The sequence below is a fragment of the Silene latifolia genome, chromosome 9 (genome assembly GCF_048544455.1).
Source record: "Silene latifolia isolate original U9 population chromosome 9, ASM4854445v1, whole genome shotgun sequence".
Lineage (NCBI taxonomy): Eukaryota > Viridiplantae > Streptophyta > Magnoliopsida > Caryophyllales > Caryophyllaceae > Silene > Silene latifolia.
This window is the reverse complement of record NC_133534.1, coordinates 135,566,744-135,589,942: the sequence shown is the minus strand read 5'-3', so window position 1 is coordinate 135,589,942 and position 23,199 is coordinate 135,566,744.

Here is a 23,199-nt window from a genome sequence, read left to right as displayed (position 1 = left end):
AGGCGATTATCTCGTAATGATAACCAAGAATGAGTTTCTTGAATTAGTAAAGTTATAGCTTTGCAGCTATAACATTACTAGTAAAAAAAGCTCAATGTTATAGCTCTCCTACTATAACATTGAGATGTTGAGTTTACTATACACAACATATAATGTTTTAAAATTGTTTCTAAAGTTGTTTAAAGTTTATTTTAAATGTTCTTATAAAAGTATTTACTTGATAAAGCCCGGTTTAGTGCTGAGTTCGGTTCCTTGTTGAATGTTGACTAGTAGTCATTTTGGGTCAACTTATGAGTTGGACCATGCTACTAATTAGGGTTTCACCAAAGCATCTCTTAAAACCTAAATTCTAACCCATATATTGAGCTAGGGTTTGCACGAGTCACGAGGCATATGAGCCGTGACATCTTGTGTTGACTAAGATATATTTGGTAAAGATTTTATATCTTTACATATCTTATATATCCTACTTAATATATTTATTTATGATAAAAGATATTCTTGTTATATAAAATCTTATCATATCTTAGAATTTATAGTAAAGATAATAATTGAATAGATTATATTCTATCTTTTAGAATATTCTTTATTATCTTTTAGGCTTTTAGGAAAGAAATAATAGAAGATATGATTTGTTAACATATCTCCTATTATTCGGCCATTAGGGTTTCTAAAAACCGAATTGCCTTGCTCTTTCCTTCCTATAAATACTTTGCTCTTTGCAACATTTAAGGTAGGGACCTTAAGCATAAAAATTGATTTTATTTTTACAAAGCAAATCGTGTGTTTCAAAGCAGAAAACCGTTTTGTTATTTTTGAAAGGTCGTGTGTTTTAAACTCGTATATTCATTTGTTAAGTTATTGTTATAAGATAATAGTGCTTATTTGATTTCTTACTTGTTCATTAACGTGAACCTTTGCAAGAATAATTAGTACTTTCTTATTAGCGTAAATTAGTCACTCGAGTATTTAGCGGTACTCATTGAGTTACAGCTAGAGTTAGTTGTACAAGTTGGGTTAGTAAATTTGTAATCCATAGAAACCTACTAAATTTATTAATCGAGAATAGTGGACGTAGGTTTCGACTTGTGAAACTGAACCACTTCAAAAACCGTGTGTCCCCTCTCTTTCGTTCGTTTGTTTCTTTTGTTTTATATTCATTAGTTGATTAGTTAAAGTTTAATCAATAAACTTTAAATAATCAATTATATTCATACAATCGAAAAAGCTTTCAAAAGTTTTAAATCCTCAATTCACCCCCCCCCCCTCCCTCTTGAGTATTTCGGATCGATAAGACTCTTCACGTATACCTGCCTGTCACCGACCCAGCCATGAGAGCAATGCTAGCACAAACAGTCAACGGCGAAGAACGAGCCATCTACAACATCAGCAAAAAGTTCATCGAATACGAAACGAGATACACCCAACTACAAAAGACATGCCTTGCCCTGGTTTGGTCAACAAAGAAGCTACGACATTACATGCTCAGCTACACGGTTCACATCTACTCCAAGATAGACCCGGTCAAATATATCTTCGAAAAACCCATACTAAACGGAATGATGTCTAGGTGGACACTCATGCTATCAGAATTTGACCTCAAATTCATACCTCTCAAGGTTATCAAGGGAAAGGTAGTCGCCAATTCCCTAGCAGAAAATCCCGTCAACCAGGATCCAACGACCGACATTTGGTGACTTCCTGACGAAGACATCCTTTGTGTGGATACTGACGTATGGGACCTATACTTCGATGGTGCATCAAACCTGAGAGGCTTCGGGGTAGGAATCCTTCTAATATCACCAGAAGGGGAACATGTTTCGCTCTCAGTCAAGCTACACTTCGCCGTCACCAACAATGCTGCCGAATACGAAGCATGCCGCATTGGCCTACAAACAGCCATAACACTTGGCATCAAGAGGTTGAGGGTCCACGACGATTCCTCACTCATCATCAATCAGGTGTTCGGATCATGGAAAATCCGAAGCGACAGGCTAGCACCCTACCAAGCAAAAATCAATCAAGAGGCCGAATTCTTCGACCAAGTCGACTACTTCCACTTGCCAGGGGAGGAAGATCAATTTGCTGATGCCCTAGCGAAACTAGCCGCACTCATCAATATACCTGATGACATGACATCGATGCCCTTACGTGTCGAGAGAAGGAGCGAGCCAGCTCATATCTGCGCTATCAACAATGAGGAGGAGAACCATGTAGAACCTTGGTACCAAGCTATCCTACTCTACAAAACCAAAAACGAATTCCCTCCCAACTTGGATACAAAAGGACAAAGAGCCATCCGTTTACTTGCATCACAATTCGTGATAAACCAAGAACAACTATACAAAAGAACACCCCAGGGGATCCTTCTCCTTTGCATTGATCACCACAAAGCCAAAAAGGTCATGGGAGAGGTCCACGACGGAGAATGCGGCCCTCACATGAGCACAATGATGCTAACCCGAAAAATCATGCGGTAAGGCTACTATTGGACCACCATGGAAGCCGATTTTAGAAATTGTTAAGTTCAAATACCTTTTATAAGACATTTCTTATGGTGAACTAATTAACATCTTAATTTAAGTTCACTTAAGATCTAGTTCATGCATAACAAAATAAGAGATGAAAAGAAAAAGAATATTCCTTACATTATATATGGTTCGAAATTATTGGGCACAAATAAGGACACCTTCCTTATTTGTTCTTGAGCTTAAAAGTAATGGATGATCCTCCAAAATCTCGAGTATAGAGATTCTCCTCTAGTTGCACCCAAAACAAAACCCTTAAAGCTTATATACTAATTTAACTAGATTAATATATAAGATTTCCTTAACTATTCTAATAATAATGGTATTACTACACTAGTAATAATATTTATATTAATATTAGAATTTGGATGAACAAATAAGCAAGGTTTCTAAACTATTTTAGAGAGATAAGGTGAGAATGTTAATAGAATGATTAAGAGAGAAATATGAGAACATTTTTTTCATAATAAGGAGAGGGGAGCCGGTGGGGGGTGGTGTCCCTAAGCTAATGCATGGCTTCCTCTTTGCTTTTTGTCTTTTCTAAATGTTAGGTGTGTAAGGCTAGAGAATTAGGGTAATGATCATGCTTGCCATTCAAAATTAACAAACATAATAAAACCCCTATTTTCCGCTATAAAACCGATGCCCTACATAAAATGGACTCCATTTATTTTTGTGATTTTCTCAAATGACATTTGTTAGGTCATGTGTCACACACCATGCCCATATCTAATTTTAATGCATATTTATACAAATAAATATCATTTCTTAATAAATTAATTATATATGACAAATTAGCTAGTAATTCTTGATCACAAATATAAAATGGGTCATATAAATATAATTCACAACATTTTGCAATTATAATTAATCAATCATTCTTAATTTAATTGTTTCACAAACAATAATGAATTTTAGTAATAAAAACTTTTAATTACTAAAATAAATCTTATTTAATCAAACTACAATAAGATACAAAAATTCTCACTCACAAAAGAATTGTTCAAATTTAAGGAATTGATTAACTTGTATCGATATATAATTAATCAACTTATCTATTAAGGGAATTGTCCTATTGGTATAACCTTAAGGGATCAACTGATCATCACCGTCAAACGACAGTAATGTCAAACTCTAGTTAGCCAATCATTACTGATTGATGTTGATTAGTTGACTTATAATTGAATCATCCCTTACGTATTCTTATTATGAGATTTAAACATGTGATCGCACTATTGTTGAGGACACTTACCCCAGCAATCTCCCACATGTCCGAGACAAGTGTGCGTCATCAATTCTCTTCTCCTATTACAATCTCCCACTTAACGCAAGGTGTCTTGCAGGTCGTACTTGCATTTGATCATATCTTGAGTAGTTTCCTCGATCTGGAGAGTAACTGTCTGACAGGAATCATCTACCGTAGATACCTTCCGAGCGTGGCCACGTATTTTCAGTTCACTACTCCTCGAGTGGCCCTGAGAGTTCAAACAACCCTGACAAGGGGGTGGACAATTCCTATCGCACTATTCCCTTCATATAGCCACAGTTCATCATAACCCAAAATATACTCATTTGACTTCAGTTACGACAGTCGTAGAGTATAAATCAAAGCCAATCAGAAACTTGCTTGTGCCAACTTGGGTGAATAGTCTCTAGTCAAAAGAATTGACTCATAAGAATACTATAGTAGCTCTCGCCACGACCAGGCTTTATGAATTTCCAGAACTCTATAAGCGGTCACTGTCCGACAGAGTGTCTCATACAGTCTGTCTATGTGATCGACTGGTCATCTCATATGACCCTATGGCACTTGAACTTGCCATTAATCGCATCACACTCTAGTAACTTTGAGACGTCACCTCCTATAAGTAACTAGGGGCGCATACTATGTCGATCTAGTTTACTTCAATGGAGTTCAATATTGTCTCAACAACCCATTTGGATATAACAAAGTAATGGATGAGTTTAAAGAAACTCAAACGACAAATGTGATTATCATATATGAATAGTCAATACCTTATTACTACTTCATATCTTATAATCTACAGTGCACATTTTACACCAGTTAAATTGCAATAAAAGCTTGGCAAGTGGATATACCATGTATCCATACAGTCCAACTTTATGAATTGCTATTTTCTTCTATTCAATGTTATTTCAATTGACATGAATTTATCTAAGTAGATATCTAGTCTTCTTACTTGACTTGGGCTCTTATCCTTGGCAGATGCTCCCACTGTTATCATATAACTCGTGATAAAGTCTTTGGTAGAGGGATTTACTCTTACTCCCTATGTTGACCATCTTATCACAATATACTTAGATTCTGTTTGTAGAACTTGCAATGGTTGAAAATAAAACATTTTCTAGTCACTTACTCCAAAGTCAATAAAACCAGGCTAGGATTTCGGCAAATCCTTATAGGTTTGGAAACTAGAATTTGTATAACCCTTCAACCCACAACTTAGTATGTCATCCAAACTTAAGAACAAATCCTCAATTCTCCTCAAGAATTTTAATGGATGTTCTTAAAGGCTTTCAAATGACCTTCATTCGAATTAACTTGTTATTGACTTATCATGCTCCAAGCATATGATTCATCAGGGCATGTGCATATAATGGCATACATGATCGTTCTAATGGCGAAAACATTAGCAATCGTTTTCATGTGATCAACAACTCATTAGGTTCAGTGAATGACTATGACTCTATCATAGTAATTCCACTTTCATCAATATGAATAACCTACTCAACTTTGTTGATATTAACAGATAAAGAATCTTATCAATATAAGATACTTATCTAAGTGCCAATCTAAAATTCCCTATGTCATAATAGATTTGGAATTTATAGAATGCATTATGTCTTCTTTCATCGAGAATTGAAAACCAAAACACTCCTTTATAGATGGGAGTGTTACCGTGTCATCCTCAATGACATTATTATGAAAGACAATTTCTCCCACTGAATTTCATGTCTAAACATGGCAATTTTGACTCCCACTCAAATTCATATATACACATGGCTTATTGACAACTCGAGCGAAACAAATTTCTTATCACATGATTTAAAAGATCATTGCTATCTTAAGTGTTAATTAAAACCTTGTGCTTATGTCGCACACACACCCTTTCTAAATACCTATTTAGAAATTGGTTTTAGCATCTAACTTGATCATACACACTATGAGGTGTAGAAATGATATCATGGATCTTAGCATAGTTACATGTTAACTTAGCTTTGTAGACATCTTTTATGTCTGTCTATGCAACTCTAAACAAATTTATCCTTTTGCACAGATTTCACTTTGGTTCATACGGCTTGATACCGTCGTTCAGTACCAAAAATAAATACCTAAGTACTACTAACAGAAGTCAGTGGTAAGTAGGGTCGATCTCCACAGGGAGGCGGTCACTATCTACTTATCAATTCAGTCTATCTACGGTCACAATTTGGGAGTTTGAGTGTTGTTACTAAACTAATGAAGGTCAGGAAGGGATGGAAAAAGAGAGAAATCAAATAGAGAGAAAAATTCCAAGATGTCGGGTTATCATAATAGATGCACAAGTAAGCTAAAGGTACGTCAGTCGATCTAATGTGAGAAGGGTAAAGGAAAGGTCCTTCCGGTCCACTATCCGCCCTAAAATACAACTAGCTTAGCTTCCGCCTTCACTAGTGTAGTCTATTGCCCATAACAGGTCTATTCATTCCAATCTTCCGATCTAGGTCTGAACTTAACCAAATTAACTAGTTCAGTTGCATGCATTCAACCAAACGATTATAATTAAATTGTTAATGTAACAATTCTCACAATAAATCTATTAACCAACTATCGCATCATCGCTACACTACCATGACTCCCCTAATCCTAGCATTAGGGAATTAGCTACGCATAAATATAAATAAAGCAAGAACAAGAGATGAAGAAATAATAACCATTGCAAATTAAAGAGAGTAAAGAGAGAACTACAGGTTAAGATCCGGAGTAAAGAGAGGCAAGAACAAAGTAGCAGCAATTAAGAGAGAAAAACAGTGTTTAAGAGTGTATATCAGATGATTATTAACCTAATGATGACTTCCTTTATATAGGGAAGTGTTTATTAACATAAAATAAACCTAACACAGAATAAAAATACCGAGTATATATGCTAGTCACTCGATCGAACAACTTTATATTACTCGATCGAACAAATCCAAGCTAAAACCTCTCGATCGAGGACTTTAGGTACTCGATCGAACACTATAAAAAATAAGTCATTCGATCGAAGACAATAACTACTCGATCGAACCAGATAGTACTCGATCGAGTACTTTCCAGCGCACAATTCATGCTTCACGCACTGAACTTCAAACGGCTACCATTTCTTCGTTACTTGGGCAAACAGAGCGTTTCCGGTGGCCTTGGAAAGCTAAGAGGATAAGATTTCATCTCCAATTAGAATCATCTGAAAATATATTGTAGAACTCTAGATATGGCTCTTCAAATTAGGCACTAGTAATTTGAAGTTCTTCCTTTGCTCGCCTAGCTATCTTACTTATTTGCACATCACAATTAGTAGTTTCCAAGCTCCGACTCAACTCATCTCCTAAATGCATACATAGGGACATGTTTTAGGCTTGATTACACTCATTTCCGGTTTATACCTGCAAATAATACAAGACAAACCAAAGTAGACTATTCGAAGGACATTTGTAGCTAAACACTACTAAATATGCATTGGAATGCGTGCAAATGAAGTATAAAATACCTATATAAAATGCACGCATCAAACTTCCCCTAACCAAACCTTTGTTTGTCCCCAAGCAAACTAAATGCAACTAACTAATGGAACGGAGTGAAGATCAGAGCTAGCTACAAATCGTCCACCTAAACCAATTTAATGCAGCAAACTAACACTTATAGCAAAAACTGTCGAATGCAAACAAGTTGTAAGATGTTTATAATAAAGCTTAACCGTCGACCTTGCAAGACCTTTAATGATGGACTCTCACGGGTCACTCTTCTCTCATGAAGCAAAGGGTAAGCATATGAGTGTAAGAGAGAAAGAAATATAGTCGCTCACCTAAACAACAACCTACATAACCATGCATGCAACTAATATGATAGATAATTCTAGCTACCGTACACACATTCCAACCGAACATGGTCTATCACAGCCGTGGGCTTACAAAAATATGGTTTAGTGAGGCAATGGGTAAGAAAAAGGCAAAATATTTACGGAATTGTGAGGTAATAGTCAAGCTAGCTACCTAACGAAACCATACTAAACATATCCGATTCTTACTCCAATAAAATTAAGCACAAGTGCCCTTCATTTGGCACACAAACTCACTCAACCAGACAATAACTCCTCAATAGATATAAACAAAGCATAGGAGTGAAACCGTCAACAATCATACATCTTTTTTTCTTTTTCTTTTTCTTCTTTTCTCGGTTTCTTTTTTTCCTTTTGATTCACGTTTTTTTTTCATTTTTCAGTTCTTTTTTTTTTCATATATGTCATCCTCCTTCTTCCATAAATTACCAACTCCCAATAATGAAACACGGACCAAACTTGGCACACAATAAACTATATACTGCAAAACATACACTAACTAGCTTGACAAGGCAGGCTAAATTTAGGATGTAGTTAAGGGTCAAAGAGGCAAATTTGGCTAATGTGGAGTTAATGGGTAAAAATGAAATAAAAGGAATATGTAAGCGCCTCCCTGCATATGACACCAACCACTAACCCGAATGTATGTAGGCAAAAAGCAATTGAATTTCATATACGTGCAAATTGATGAACATGTTATGCAAGGAGTAACTACTCACAATCCTACATGAAACTGGTCATAAGTGACACCAGTTTATAAGGCTCTAAATCTTAGAAATTATAAGTAGTTTGCCAAAAATTATCAGGTCCAGTCTATTTGTTCAGCTGTATTTCAACATTAACTCATAGATATGCAAAAAGACAATGCTAAAGATATTAACTTATGCAAGGCTTAAGCAAAAGGACAAATTATAGTTCACTTTCATCATCGAAATCTACCGTTCCGACTCAACCTATATGCAAAAGTAAACGTGAAATTTTTTGATTTTCTGAAATTTTTTGATTTTTGTGAGATTTTTTGAATTTATAAAAATACACAACAATGCATACAGAAAATAAACGTGACAACGGAAATGCAATAAAAATATAAATACAGACACGGATATGGATGCATAACCTCCCCAAACCAAACTGTACAATGCCCTCATTGTACCCAAAAATAGGGAAATGAAATGCAAACTAAAAAGGAGAGAGTGGAGATGCGGAGAAACTCACACGAATACGCGAAGTAGGGACCTCCCCAAACCAGCCAGCAACATGGGAGGTCACAAACAGCTTCAAAGTGGCGTCATTGGAAACAATACAAAACAAGCCTACTCGTGGTACTTCGATCGAGAAGATAGAATACTCGATCGAGTACAATCAGCTGCAGAAGTGTTTGATCGAGGAGAACTGGTTACTCGATCGATATATCTATTTCTGTAGGTGTTCGATCGAATGGTTCAAGCACTCGATCGAGTAAAAAGAATGCTCGATCGAGTGGTACCTGCAGACAAATGACGACCAAAAACCAATTCTAAATCGTTCACAACCTATGGCTTAAAAACCATTTATTACACACACAACAAAAACTGAAAAGTAAATAAACTAAAAATTTGAACTCCGGGTTGCCTCCCGGACAGCGCTAGTTTCAGACAAGTCCCAGCTCGACCATCTTTTCTTTCTTCAACAGCCATTCGAATTGAGCCCAGTCAAAACAGCTCAAAGCACGCAGCAGCCGATCAAATAACTGCGCATGTGCTACACAAAACTGTAAGTAGCACCATAATAAAGAAAGAGCATATGAAATCAATATAAAGTACCGTCTCAGCCTTACAAATTTTCGATGACAAATATGGTGAAACTTTATAAGCTGATTTATCTAACTGGGAGGGGGTGGAGTATTGAAATATATAGCATAAGTCATACGAGGTAATTTACTTATAGTCACAGCAATAATCATGAAATCATATTTACTTACCTCAGGACGGTCGCTCCTAACGTCGGAATCATTGATAAAAGAATGTATTACCTCTTTCGTGCTAAAAGCATCCTCTGACTCAGCTACCTTATCATTCCCCTCCTCTGCGAGTTCTATCCCGTAAATCGCAGCCTCTAAAGCATCCAACTCGGCTTTGAAAATGGGGGATTCACCATAACCATTGTCTTCATCCATATCATCATTCAAAATGGACCTAAGTGACATAGCAATGCTCTTCGTAGCCATATCACTCGATCGAGAATGCATAGTGCTCGATCGAGGAATTTCTTCATCAAAAGTTCTCGATCGAGGAGTACTTACTGTTCGATCGAATTATTCTTCCTCAGCAGTACTCGATCGAACACTCACATCTGATCGATCGAGCAAATCCTCCTCCAAAGTGTTCGATCGAGTGATGGAATTTGCTCGATCGAACTCCTTATGCTGAACCGTGGTGAATAATTCGAGAAAAGCTTCATCTTCATTAACACCTTCAATTTCCGAGTCATACATGTCTTCATCATCAGTGGACAACTCAGGTCTTTCATGGAAAAGACTACTGTCGGTAAAAATAGCATATACCGTCTCTGAGTCCCTAGAATCCAACTCGGCAGCTAATTGAGCTAGTTGAGATTTGAGTAGCTTGAGGTGAGCTTCTCTAGATTTATCAGATTCTTGCACTAGAAGTGCAAGTGCCTTCACCAAGGACTTCAATTCAGCAACCTCTTCATTCTCTTCAACGGGAGGAAGGGTTTGGTATTGCGGGGGCCAAATAAACAGAGACTTTTGATGGCCTTGTTGCTGAAGCAGATGTGGTGGCACATATGCAAAGGAATGAGTGGCTTGCCTACGCTGCCTAAACGCATAGACTTCATCGCGCCAAATTTTGATACGGTCGTTTCCCGCTAGAGAGATAACAGCATTGTGCCCCGCAGCACCACATCTCTCATAGTAAACCACCTGCTGCGCCATAGGATGGAACATATGTGGAAGATCAAAGGTACTCAAGCCTTCCCTTTGATGATCGTTTACCTAGAACTGTCTAGGTAGGACCTGTAGGGCCTATAAAACCAACACTAGAGAAAAAGATAAGAACTGCCTCAAGGAATTAATCCCTTGAGGCTAAAGACAGACAAAAATAAACAAGTAATAAAATAGTTGCCTCCCCGGCAATGGCGCTAAAATTTGATACCGTTGTTTCAGTACCAAAAATAAATACTTAAGTACTACTAACAGAAGTCAACGGAAAGTAGGGTCGATCTCCACATGGAGGCGGTCACTATCTACTTATCAATTTAGTCTATCTACGGTCACAATTTGGGAGTTTGAGTGTTGTTACTAAACTAATGAAGGTAAGGAAGGGATGGAAAAAGAGAGAAATCAAATAGAGAGAAAAATGCCAGGATGTCGGGTTATCATGATAGATGCACAAGTCAGCTAAAGGTAGGTCAGTCGATCTAATGTGAGAAGGGTAAAGGAAAGGTCCTTCTGGTCCGCTATCCTCCCTAAAATACAACTAGCTTAGCTTCCGCCCTCACTAGTGTAGTCTATTGCTCATAACAGGTCTATTTATTCCAATCTTCCGATCTAGGTCTGAACTTAACCAAATTAACTAGTTCAGTTGCATGCATTCAACCAATCGATTATAATTAAATTGTTAATGCAACAATTTTCACAATAAATCTATTAACAACCTATCGCATCATCGCTACACTACCATGACTCCCCTAATCCTAGCATTAGGGAATTAGCTACGCATAAGTATAAATAAAGCAAGAACAAGAGATGAAGAAATAATAACCACTGCAAATTAAAGAGAGTAAAGAGAGAATTACAGGTTAAGATCCGGAGTAAAGAGAGGAAAGAACAAAGTAGCAGCAATTAAGAGAGAAAAACAGTGTTTAAGAGTGTATATCAGATGATTATTAACCTAATGACGACTTCCTTTATATAGGGAAGTGTTTATTAACATAAAATAAACCTAACACGGAATAAAAATCCCGAGCATATATGCTAGTCACTCGATCGAACAAATCCAAGCTAAAACCTCTCGATCGAGGACTTTAGGTACTCGATCGAACACTATCAAAAATAAGCCATTCGATCGAAGACAATAACTACTCGATCGAACAAGATATTACTCGATCGAGTACTTTCCAGCGCACAATTTCTACTTCGCGCACTGAACTTCAAACGGCTGCCATTTCTTCGTTACTTGGGGAAACAGAGCGTTTCCGGTGGCGTTGGAAAGCTAAGAGGACAATATTTCATCTACAATTGGAATCACCTGAAAATAAGTTTTAGAACTCGATATATGTCTCTTCAAATTAGGCACTAGTAATTTGAAGTTCTTCCTTTGCTCGCCTAGCTATCTTACTTCTTTGCACATCACAATCAGCAGTTTCCAAGCTCCGACTCAACTCATCTCCTAAATGAATGCATAGGGAGATGTTTTAGGCTTGATTACGCTCCTTTTCGGTTTATACCTGCAAATAATACAAGACAAACTAAAGTAGACAATTCGGGGGACATTTGTAGCTAAACACTTCTAAATATGCATTGGAATGCGTGCAAATGAAGTATAAAATACTTATATAAAATGCACGCGTCACGGCTCTTATGTAAAATAGAATTGAATTTACTTGATACAACCACTTTATAATCTTATTATATAAAGAACATTTTCTTTTGGTCTCCTCACTAGTCTGAAAATTTACCTAAGAAAGCTTTCTTTTGGTCTCCTCATATGACATGAGTTTCTCTTAAGAATGCTTTGTTTTGGTCTCCTCATTAGTTCCTAACCAGTTGTATGTTTGTTGCTAATTTTCTCCCATTCTATCTTTTGAAAAATACATCTATTTTTCTCGAAATATAGCCTTATAAGCAACAAACAATTTCAGACTTACGATTGTGAAGGAAGGAAAAATATCGCATATGATAACCTTAATTCATGACTCTTTTGTAAAGACATTATAATCTAGCTTTAAAGTAGACTAATCCTTATATAGTAAAGGATTGGAATCATATCCATGTCAATTACAATCTTGAGGTCTTAAGCGCTCCCATAGCTCGTATGGAGTCTTAAAAGAGGTTACAAGTCATAGTTATAGGTGGTAAAGCCAATTGGTTTATAAAATTTCTCTTTTAAAGTTCAAATAACTCTTTTTGACTTTACAATCATTCTTTCTTATATCAAATACGATGTGATATTAAGTCACAAAAGTATAAGTAAGAATTAAATTCATGGCTTATGAACTAATTACAATGATCCAATCGTTGTAATTCTTTTATGATTAATTTAAGTCAACATAATTTATGTTTTGATATGAAAGGTGTATAATGACAAGTTTTAGAACGAAAAATTTCCATAAACCGAGTGACTTGGGTTGAAAACCAAGCCACTAAAATTCAAATACAACTTCTTGTCCTTGAAAATAAAAGGAAATAAACTAATTTCTATGTCCAACTAGGAAATTAAAAGAGTTCTAAAACAACAATTTCAAAATACAACAATAAAATGAATACTATCAAAAAAAGGCCAAGCTTCCATAGGTCTTCTACTATGGGCGGCTACTTTAGCTTCCCTTGAAGAGCCTCCTTAGGCTTGCTTGTCTTTGCCTTTATCTTTTCACGGATGCCCTTAAAAAACAAATTAAAAAGGGTAAGAGTCACAACTTGTATCCAAATACCAAAGTTGAGATTGAAATCAAAACATAAATGATAGGGAGAAATATATTTATTACCTACTGGAACAATCTTTCCAGCTTTGATATCTCCAAGATACTTCGGGCAATTCCTCTTCCAATGTCCTACGCCATTACAATAATGACATTTATTTTCGGAAGTAGCACCCTTTTTAGAAGAGCTTTTCTCAATTGCTTTTCCTTTTTCCTTGAAGGGAGTGGGTTTCTTGCTCTTGCTAGCACTCCTCTTAAACTTCCATTTGCGCTTATTGTTATTTGTGAACACGTCCTTGGTTGAGATAACATTTAGACCCATGTCTCTCTCGGCTTGCACAAACAATTTGTGCAATTCATGGAGAGAAGTCTTCATATTTTGCATATTGTAGTTTATCCTAAACTGCACATATGCTTTGACTTTGTTCAAGGAATGTAAAACTTGGTCTATAACGAGTTGTTTGGAAATGTCAACCCCTTGGATCTTAAGAGTCTCAACAAGCTCAATCAACTTGAGCACATAAGGGCTAACCTTTTGGCCCTCTTTGATGTTGATTTCGAAAAATGCGGAGGCCACCTTATATTTGATGATCCTTGGAGCTTGCAAAAACATTGTCACAAGCTTGGTGTAGATCTCATAGGCCGTGCTCATCTTAATAGCACTCCTTTGGAGATCGAGTTCCATAGAGAAAATCAAGACGTTCTTGATAGCGGCCGACTCTTTTAGGTAAGCCTCATAGGCTTCCCTTACGGCGGAGGTTGACCTAGTAGTAGGTGTGGTGGGAGCGGCTTCGGTAAGGTAACGAAGTTTTTCGTCACCTTCCGCGGCCAAACGGAGTTGCGCGTCCCAATCGGCGAAGTTAGAACCATTCTTTTCAAGTTTACATCGATCCATAAAGGATCGGAGCCAAGAAGCATTGGGGAGTGGTGGATCGTTTGCGCTAGTTGATGTGGATGAAATTGGAGTTGACATTGCAAACTAATCAAATTGACTACAAAATAGAAAAATGAAGGAATTATAAACATTTATCGTCTTAAAACTTGTAAATATTTTAAAACAAGTCTTAGCATTTTCATAGTGACATTTACCCAACTATGATAAATGATTCCGAGCCCCAAAATTCATATTAACTTGGATGTGAGCCAACGGGCCCACTACACCTTTACTAATATAACTTGGTGGGTTAAACCTCTTGACCGATTCTACAAATAGAACTCTCGGTCGATGAATTTACGTTAAGTTCATCTTTAGCCCGAACCTATTGCGGCTACGGTCGCAAAATACCTTCGTTGAGATCAACCAAATTTTCGAAGTGTAATAACTTGTTTATTACCCCACTTACCCAACGTCAATAGAAGCACCCCGAAAAAAAATCGTATTGTACCCCTTATGAAATTGAGATTCATGGGCTCCTACTATTTGGTAAGGCTAAGTCTCAATATTTTGCAAGTAAAGGTCTTGTCAATTTATTATCTATCAATTTTAAGTGAGCTAAAAGTCGAATTATTGATAATTATAATTGACACGGTCGAAGACTCGATATGATATGCATGTGTTGTTATGACGATTTGGCAATGCATGCAACATATTAAAAGAAATGCAGAGCAAAAAAAATTCCTAGTATGGCCTTCCTAAAAAAGAAAATCAAATAATCTATTACAAATTCGGAAACCAACTCCTTTGGTCCCTTGAATCTTCAAATGGCAGGTCTTCCAAGAACACCGTCTTCATCGGAACACCTTTCCGAATGGCACCGTCTTGAAGGAATTCCGGAATTACAAATAATAATAAAATACATAACTATTCCTATTATACATTTGTAATATGAAAAACTAATAAAAATAAAAGTGATACAAGATCACACTAAATTATAACCGAATCAATATCCCCTTACATTACGGGTAATATCGATTAAAACTAAGGTCATACTAAGACAAACTACATAATTCAAAATTACATAAATAAAATATGAAATTTAACAATGAAAAATGCAGCATTTTAATATGTATCTAACATGCCAAATTATGTGCCAAATCGCCCTATTTAACTTATATCGATCATATAACCCGGTTTTATGGAAATTCACGATTTTTAACTTATTAAAATCGTAAAGTAATACTAAAATCTAATTTTAGTCCAAGTTAATTATCCTCACTCTCTTAGGACTCAAAAATTAGTCATTACTCAATTTTTGACAATTATTCAATTTGATATAATTTTATGCTCATTTTTTACCCTAAAATCATAACTTTTATGAAATGAATCCAAATTAAATTACCATAATTTCAAAATTTGAATTTTAAATTTTTGAATATTTTGGAATTTATCCATGACACTCATAATGTCAAAAATTATGGTTTAAAATTTTCGAATTTATTTCGAGAAAATGTAGTTGCGATTTATCGGTTTTATCAAATAAAACATCTAAAGCATATGAAAATTAATCTAATCAATTTTACAACTTTAGATCTGATAAGTGGGATATAAATGCAACCTAAAATAATTTTCTCATGCCATGCAATCCATTTTAGCTATTTATGCCAAAATAGTCACTATTTATGTCATTTTTACACTAAAAATTTATAAATCATGAAAAATGAATCAAGTTCATCTTAAATTTTACACACAGTGATTGACCCCCATAACTTTGAGCAATTGTGAAATTAACCCCCATAACTTTCAATAAGAGTGATTTGGCCCCATAACTTACATAATAAGTGAAATTAAACCCATTTATCAAAATCTCACGAGAAATTCAATTTATCATATCAAAAAAGTGAAAATGGTTAATGTTTTTATGAAAAATACAAAATAAAAGTTTACAAAAATAAATTAAAAAAAGGAAAATTAGATAAAAAAAATTACAAAAATCAAACAATTTATTATTTTTATATAAAGTACAGATTTTTCAACTTTTTTTTACAATTTTTGTAAAAAAAATTCAATTGCAAAATATTTTGTTAGGTAGTTGTGTTAAAATCAGAAGTCGGAATAAAATATTTTCATGACAAAAAATATAATAAAAGGGCAAAAAAAAATATTCAAATTTTTCTATTTTTCAACATTTCGAAAAAATTCACATAAAATTGTTAATTGTTTTTTTTTTAACAAAAATCATACCGAATTACATACGTATGTAAAAAAAAGTTGAAAAAATATTTTGCAATTGAAATTATTTTACCAAAATTGTAAAAAATAGTTGAAAAATCTGTACTTTATATAAAAATAATAAATTGTTTGATTTTTGTAAAGTATTTATAATTTTTTTCTATCTAATTTATGCTATTTTTTTATTTTATTTTTTTAAACTTTTATTTTGTATTTTTCATAAAAACATAACCATTTTTACTTTTTTTGATATGATAAATTGAATTTCTCGTGAGATTTTGATAAAGGGGTTTAATTTCACTTATTATGTAAGTTATGGGGCCAAATTACTCTAATTGAAAGTTGTGGGGGTTAATTTCACAATTGCACAAAGTTATGGGGGTCAATCACTACTTCCCCGGATTAAAATGTGCATGTGACAACATATTAAAATTTCATGGCCTTTTTTGAAGTTTAACTATTTTTAACCATTTTACCTCCTTTTAATCCATTTTTATCTCATAAAAATCATAACTCATGCAAAACAAATCATATTTATACGAAATTTTACATACAATAATTAAAATATGCATGTGAGGTCATATAAAAATTTCAAGGTCAGAAACTATGTCTAACTATTTTTAGCATTTTAAATACCATATTTTAATCATTAAAATGTAATAAATTAACTAAAATCATTAAAATGAACAATAAAATTCCATAAATCATCAAAATGACCTAAATACATTTTAGGACCAGAATATATAACATGCAACATGATTTCATGATATTATCAAGTAAATCACAAATTTTTAGTTTTAATTAAGTTACTTATAACTCGAAAAAACTATAAATCGATTATGCATGCAACATCTTATGCTCTGATACCAATTGTTAGGTTCAAATACCTCATATAAGACATTTCTAATGGTGAACTAATTAAACTTAAGTTCATTTAAGATCTAGTGCATGCATAACAAAATAAGAGATGAAAAGAAAAATAATGTTCCTTACATTATATATGGTTCGAAATTATTGGGCACAAATAAGGACACCATCCTTATTTGTTCTTGAGCTTAAAAATAATGGATGATCCTCCAAAATCTTAAGTATATAGATTCTCCTCTAGTTGCACCCAAAACAAAACCCTTAAAGCTTATATACTAATTTAACTAGATTAATATATAAGATTTCCTTAATTATTCTAATAGTAATGGTACTACTACACTAGTAATAATATTTATATTAATATTAGAATTTGGATGAACAAATAAGCAAGGTTTCTAAACTATTTTAGAGAGATAAGGTGAGAATGTTAATAGAATGATTAAGAGAGAAATATGAGAACATTTTTCTCATAATAAGGAGAGGGGAGCCGGTGGGGGGTGGTGTCCCTAAGCCAATGCATGACTTCCTCTTTGCTTTTTCTCTTTTCTAAATGTTAGGTGTGTAAGGTTAGAGAATTAGGGTAATGATCATGCTTGCCATTCAAAATTAACAAACATAATAAAACCCTTATTTTCCTCTATAAAACCGGTGCCCTACATAAAATGGACTCCATTTTATTTTTGTGATTTTGTCAAATGTCATTTGTTAGGTCATGTATCACACACCATGCCCATATCTAATTTTGATGCATATTTATACAAATAAATATCATTTCTTAATAAATTAATTACATATGACAAATTAGCTAGTAATTCTTGATCACAAATATAAAATGGGTCATATAAATATCATTCACAACATTTTGCAATTATAATTAATCAATCATTCTTAATTTAATTGTTTCACAAACAATAATGAATTTTAGTAATAAAAACTTTTAATTATTAAAATAAATCTTATTTAATTAAATTACAATACCATACAAAAATTCTCACTCACAAAAGAATTGTTCAAATTTAAGGAATTGATTAACTTGTATCGATATACAATTAATCAACTTATCTATTAAGGGAATTGTCCTACAGGTGTGACCTTAAGGGATCAACTGATCATCACCGTCAAACGACAGTAATGTCAAACTCTAGTTAGCCAATCATTACTAATTGATGTGAATCGCAAGCGGAAGTCTTAACTTGTACTAGCAAATAGACGAAGGATCCGAATGCACTAGGTGCAACCCGATCAATCCGTATATTCGTAGCGAGATTTGAATGAAAAAGAAAGGATATTTGTCGTAGCTAGACCTATAGCTACGCCAATGGGTGAATTGTTTGATACTCGTCAAACAATCCGACTTAAACTTAGGATCACGTCCCTCGTTCAAGCAAGGTGCGAAATCGCGTTTCGACCTCTTAAGCCAAACCACTCGTGTAACAATACAAGAAGATAAGACAAGTTTTAGAGATTACTTTCAAGTTTTTACTTCAAAATTGGATGATAAACAAATGAGGACTACAAGCCTTATATAGGCCGAAATCCTTGATGCCCAAGGCAAGCCTTTAATGCTTTGTTGTGACTTCTAGGCTATGTGGAAGAACTAGGTAAGACTAAACCATAAACTAGGTAAGACCCTTGTAAAAACTAGGCTATGACAAAAAACTAGGTGAGCTTTATTCAATGCATTTGGACTAGCCCATTTTCGAGGTTCACCCTTGCTCCACACGGTTCTCCTTGCTCCACACGGTTCTACCCGTCCCATTGGCGGGTGATCATGCACTTTTCTCGACTATTATTCGAACCGATCCATGCTTCGTGGCTCGGGTTGTCTTGGTCGCTTGTTTCGAGAATTATTTCATCAAGGTGATTCGTATTCACATCAATCCCTCCCCCTTTGAAAGGAATTGTCCTCAATTCTGCAATCCCATTATCCTCGATGTAAGGAGAGAGGTCACCCACATTGAAAGTGGTGTGGACACCGTAGTCCCCTGGGAGTTCGACCTTGTAGGCATTGTCTCCATACTTCGAAATCACCTTGTAAGGACCTTCTGCGCGCGGCATGAGTTTGTTCTTTCGTTTGCCTGGGAATCGTTCTTTCCTTAGGTGCACCCAAACCAAATCTCCTTCCTTGAAAACCCTTGGTGGACGGGTTTTGTTGGCTCTTTGTTTGTATACCTCATTGACGGACTCAATTCTGGAGCGAACCTGCTCATGTAGTTTAATCATGGATTTTACCTTTTCTTCCGCGCTTTTGTGGACTAGCTCGCCCTCGGGTAAGGGAATGAGATCGAGTGGTAGGTAGGGATTTACGCCATACACGATCTCAAAAGGAGAGTGCTTCGTTGCGTATGATGGAGACCTGTTGTAGGCAAACTCGGCATGAGCGAGTTTTAGATCCCAATCCTTCTGAGTTTTGTTCACGTGGCCACGTAGTAATACCCCAAGAGTGCGGTTTGTCACTTCCGTTTGACCATCGGTTTGAGGATGGTGAGAGGTACTAAATAACAGTGTGGTACCCACCTTCTTCCACAGAGTGTTCCAAAAATAGCTTAAGAACCTTGAGTCACGATCGGAGACTATCGTCCTTGGGACTCCATGAAGGCGGAGTATTTCTCGGAAGTATAAGTCGGCTACGTTGTTAGCGTCATCTGTCTTGTGTCATGCAATAAAATGGGCCATCTTGGAAAATCGATCCACTACGACCATGATTGCGTCCTTACCCCTTTGGGTTCGTGGTAGAGCAACAATAAAATCCATGGACACGTCTTCCCATGGCCTGTTAGGGATCGGTAAGGGCGTGTACTCCCCTGGCTTGAAGGTACTCTTTGCAACGTGACAAGTGACGCATTTACGAATCACATCTTGCACGTTCTTCAGCATTCGAGGCCAATAGACATGCTCTTTAAGGACCTCCATAGTCTTAGTGACACCAAAATGTCCACCAAGTCCTCCCCCATGAGCTTCTCGTATCAATAACTCCCGGACTTGATGCTTGGGTACACACAGCTGATTTCCTTTGAAAAGAAATCCATCTTGAATTATGAACTCGCCTCGGGGTCCTGTTTGGCTTTTTCTAAACATTTCACCAAAGTCGGGATCAGTTTCGTAGTAATCTTTCAAGGTCTCGAATCCAAGCAGGCGAACATCAAGCACGTTCAGTAAAGAGTAGCGTCGGGAAAGAGCGTCGGCCACCACATTGCTATTACCATCCTTATATTTCGAAGAGAAATGAAAGGATTGAAGAAATTCAACCCATTTGGCATGTCTTAAGCTCAGCTTCTGCGGCCCATTGATGTATTTTAAGGATTCATGGTCTGAATGTAGAAAGAAGTGATTTGGGCGAAGATAGTGGCTCCAATGGTAGAGTGCTCTTACTATGGTGTAGAACTCCTTGTCATATGTGCAATATTTGAGCCGAGCTCTACTTAGCTTTTCGGAAAAATAAGTAATGGGTCGCTTTCCTTGGACCAACACAGCTCCAATTCCAACACCGCTCGCATCACACTCTACCTCGAAAGGTTGAGTAAAATCGGGAAGTGCTAGTACCGGTGCTTCACAGAGCCGTTGGATAATCGTCTCGAAAGCCCTTTGAGCAGCCTCGGTCCATACAAATGTTCCTTTTTTTAAACACTCGGTGATGGGACTTGTGATGGTGCTGAAATCTTTTATGAATCTTCGGTAGAATGAAGCAAGTCCTTGGAAAGACCGAACCTCTGTGATGGACTTAGGAGTAGGCCATGACTTAATGGCCTCGATCTTTGATTGGTCCACTGAAACTCCATCTTTAGAAACCACATAGCCGAGAAATATGACACTCTCGACCAAGAATGAACATTTCTCCTTCTTTCCATATAGCTTTTGTCCTCGGAGAGTTTCGAACACTTTGCGAAGGTGTTTGAAGTGATCTTCTTTGCTTTGACTGTAAACCAAGATATCATCTAAATAAACAACCACAAATTTTCCCAAGAATGGTTTGAGTACCTCGTTCATGAGCCGCATGAAAGTACTCGGAGCATTGGTTAACCCGAACGGCATGACAGTCCATTCGTACAACCCATGTTTGGTCTTGAACGCGGTTTTCCATTCGTCACCTTCCCGCATTCGTATCTGATGATAGCCACTCCTCAGGTCGATCTTAGAAAAGATCTCGGAGCCATGCAACTCATCAAGCATGTCATCAAGTCTTGGAATCGGGAAACGGTACTTGATAGTTATGTTGTTCACGGCTCGACTATCGATGCACATCCGCCAACTCCCATCCTTTTTCGGGACAAGAAGTGTAGGAACGGCACATGGACTCATGCTTTCACGAACATAGCCTCGTTCCATTAGCTCCTCGATTTGGCGCTGCAACTCCTTGGTCTCTGTTGGGTTGCATCGATAGGCTGCCTTGTTAGGTAACGCAGCTCCATGAATGAGATCGATTTTATGTTCGATCCCGCGGATAGGCGGCAATCCCGGTGGTAAATCTTCAGGGAAAACGTCCTCGAATTCCTTTAAGAGTGCCGCTAGCTGGGCATCCTTGATCTCAACTTTTGGTGCCTCGTTGACCACCATAAGATAGACACAACCACCTTCCTTTAAGACTTCACCAACTTCTTGCTCACTTGCAAACATGGTCATGCTTGCGGTCTTCCTCTGTGGGGGTGCCCAAAGAACGGACAGCACTAGGTGCCATCGGTCTTAGGACAAGCTTCTTACCCTTGTCGACCAATTCATATTCGTTGCTTCGGCCGCGGTGTATGACATTGCGATCGAATTGCCATGGACGCCCCAAGAGTACGTGGCATGCATCCATGGGCACTACGTCACACAAGATATTGTCGTCATAGGAGCCCATTGTTAACTCCACTTTGACTTGTTTGGTGACCTTCACCTTGTTCCCGTCATCAAGCCAATGTAACACATATGGTTTGGGATGAGGTATGGTATCCAATCCCAACTTGTCCACCATCTTTGTAGAAGCAACGTTGGTACAACTCCCTCCATCGATGATTAGGCTACACCACTTGTCCTTCACTTGACATTTGGTGTGAAAAATCTGGTTCCTTTGTTCTGCCTCAATTGGTGTGGATTGAGTCTGCAAAGCACGAAGAACTAAAGCACAATCATAGTTAGGAGCATCATAAGTTTCGATATCTCTATCGTTCCCCTCCTCTTCTCTTTCTTCGAAGTTGAACACATCACCCAATCGTTCTTCTTCATCATACAACTCGTCTCGAACGGCAATAGCTTCCCTTAGTGCAATGTTTCTCTTATTTGGGCATGCGTTCTGAAAATGCCCAAATCCTTGGCATTTGAAACATCGTACTCTAGATAAACTTGTCTCTTTAGGAACGGGTATCTTGGGAGCGGACTCAGGGGTGGAAATCGCCTTAGGTGTAGTCTCAACTGTACGACTACTCGGACTTCCCCTTGAGTGTCCTTCGCTCCTCCAGCTTCGACCACCCTCCCCATGAGTCGGGGTGAGCTTGGCTTTCCCTTGGGCTTCGACCTTGAGACATAGATTACACAAGGAATCGAAGTCAGCGTAAGATTGTAATTCAACTGAATTGGCTATGTTACGATTTAGTCCACGAAGGAATCAAGCCATCTTCAAGTCTTCACTTTCCTCTATTCCTCCCATCAAAGTAAGATTTTCAAACTCATTTATGTAATCTGAGACACTGCTCCTCTCTTGAGTCAACTCGGCAATCTTGCGATACGTCGTGAGCCTATACGTGGCTGGGACGTATCTCTTGCATAGTTTCCTTTTGAGAGATTCCAAAGAGGATATCTTTTCCTTTCCGGCCCGGGCACGCTTTGCCTTAAAGCCTTCATACCATAAGGAGGCTCCACGACTTAGTTGTAGAATGGCGTACTTGCAACACTTTTCGTCATCCAGGTCTTTGAACTCAAACATCCGTTCAATCTTCCTCTCCCATTCGAGGTAATCCTCGGGATCCGAGCCTCCCACAAACTCGGG